Raw genomic sequence first — 2921 nt, forward strand, 5'->3', positions numbered from 1 at the left:
TTGTGGCTACGACAATTGGAACATATCCTTCGTCATTTCTGAAACAGGTATTCCATAACGGTCAACCAACTCTTGATGACGTCCACTTAAATTGTCGAAGGAATGATTTCAATTTCACCACTTGGTACTCTTGGCTTAGAAACTTCATTGGAAGCCACAACCCTCTATCAGAACATCGTTATAGGGAATAAAAGCTCTGGAATATCGTATCAACAGGGAGATTTATGCCTCGTTCACACGTACATTTAATTCGAATTGAATTCGCATCGAATGCGAATCAAATTCGCTAATCGCGTTCACACAATCTTCTTTTTTAATTCAAATTGGCTAAATCGCATTATCCAATTCGCATTAGAAATGCGTTTTTGTTAATACGAATTAAAAGTTAACGTCGTTTGGACAGTAAAGCGAATTTGACGCGCATTGCAATTCGAATTAGAATTTACGTTTGAACGTAAAACGTTTCGAATGCGAATTAAACTAATTCGAATTAGTTAATTCGAATCGAATTCGAATTACGTGTGAACGCAGCATTATATTAAGAGAGGCGAATCGAGGTAATGTTTGGTGCGATTTATTAATTTTACCTTCATTTTTATTTTATTTTGCAGTGAACGATGGTATTTGAAAAAAATATTCATCATTCAAGTACGTCTTTTATTGGTAATATTTGTATACGTAATAAAAACTATGTTTATGTAAATATTGGCGAATATTATAGAGTATTGGTTCAGGTGATGGTTAAATTTTTCTTGATCTTCCTGTAAATGAAAATAATACTTTAAAACTTATGCGTCCGAACAGCTGTTCTGGATTTACCTTCATCAGAAACGGTCAAACCTAGATATTCGAAAGCCAGTGATGTATAAGTACGGAGGAACGTCAGGAGCTATAAGACAAAAAGGGACATAACAAATAGCTAAACTCTTCTATCTTTGCCTCCGGTAGTTGGAACCTTAGTTTCTTCATAATTTCTTAATTTATCAACGGGAAATTTAAGAAAAGTAGGTTATGGATCATTTCAGTAACGAAGCAATGACTACTGAGCTGATAATACTTTCGGGGACTAACTGCCCGACAGCAATAGAACGAACAAGTGCTGGTAATACCTTCGGGGACTAACTGCCCGACAGTAATAGAACGAACTGAGCTGATAATACCTTCGGGGATTAACTGCCCGACAGCAATAAAACGAACTGAGCTAATAATACTTTCGGGGACTAACTGCCCGACAGCAATAGAACGAACTGAGCTGATAATACTTTCGGGAACTAACTGCCCGACAGCAATAGAACGAACAAGTGATGGAAATACCTTCGGGGACTAACTGCCCGACAGCAATAGAACGAACTGAGCTGATAATACTTTCGGGGACTAACTGCCCGACAGCAATAGAACGAACAAGTGCTGGTAATACCTTCGGGGACTAACTGCCCGACAGCAATAGAACGGTCTGAGCTGATAATACTTTCGGGGACTAACTGCCCGACAGCAATAGAACGAACAAGTGCTGGTAATACCTTCAGAGACTAACTGCCCGACAGCAATAGAACGAACTGAGCTGATAATACCTTCAGGGACTAATTGCAAGACAGCAATAGAACGAACTGAGCTGATAATACTTTCGGGGACTAGCTGCACGACAGCAATAGAACGAACAATTGCTGGTAATACCTTCGGTGACTAACTGCCCGACAGCAATAGAACGAACAAGTGCTGATAATACCTTCGGGAACTAACTGCCCGACAGCAATAGAACGAACAAGTGCTGGTAATACCTTCGGGGACTAACTGCCCGACAGCAATAGAACGTACAAGTACTGGTAATACCTTCCGGGACTAACTGCCCGACAGCAATAGAACGAACAAGTGCTGGTAATACCTTCGGGGACTAACTGCCCGACAGCAATAGAACGAACAAGTGCTGGTAATACCTTCGGGGACTAACTGCCCGACAGCAATAGAACGAACAAGTGCTGGTAAAACCTTCGAGGACTAACTGCCCGACAGCAATAGAACGAACAAGTGCTGGTAATACCTTCGGGGACTAACTGCCCGACAGCAGTAGAACAAACAAGTGCTGGTAATACCTTCGGGGACTAACTGCCCGACAGCAATAGAACGAACTGAGCTGGTAATATCTTCGGGGACTAACTTCCCTGGTAAATGAAAATAACACTTTATACATGTCGTGCCTTCGGAAGCACTTTTTCGATACGTTCCCGTACTCATTCTTACTTAAAGATTTCAAAGTCACTGACAATATTAATAACTTCATCAAACTCATTCTTCATTTGGTATATATGGATTTTTTCAAATATATCATGGTGATTTTGTCTTCAAAACATCCTTTTACATTCCAGTTTCATCGAGAAAAAAGCAGATACAAGGACTGAAGTGCTTTATATTATGACGTAATATCCGAATTGCCGAAAATGATTCAACTGGTTACTGCTTCCCAAATTAATATCAATTTACAGTCAAACTTTTAAATTCTTCAAAGGAAATAAACTTTGCAAACAACGTGCATATCGGCTATAATAATTAAATAACATTCAGCAGGCAATTTTAAAATAATTCATTGCGATGGATTTTGCTTAATGACTTTAACAATTAGCTGCATTTGAACATCTTCTCAAACCAATTATGTATATAGTGTTTCCTTGCATTGCGTGAGAACATCAATGTTGAATTTTAATGAATGGTGTAGTATAAACATACCTTAACGACATTCATAAAAAGATTTGTCATTCCACTCTGTAACATCCTGGTATAGCTGTTTTCAATTTTTTCAGTTGTTAAGCTGTTCCATGGTCAATGAGCTGTAGTAAATATTCAAATCACTTAATCTTAATTCAATAAACAATTAAAAGGGTTGTTTTAGGTTCTGTTTATTTTTTTTTAATGAATTAGTCTACCTT

This window comes from Mytilus californianus, unplaced genomic scaffold, assembly GCF_021869535.1.
Source record: "Mytilus californianus isolate M0D057914Y unplaced genomic scaffold, xbMytCali1.0.p SCAF_9, whole genome shotgun sequence".
Classification (NCBI taxonomy): domain Eukaryota; kingdom Metazoa; phylum Mollusca; class Bivalvia; order Mytilida; family Mytilidae; genus Mytilus; species Mytilus californianus.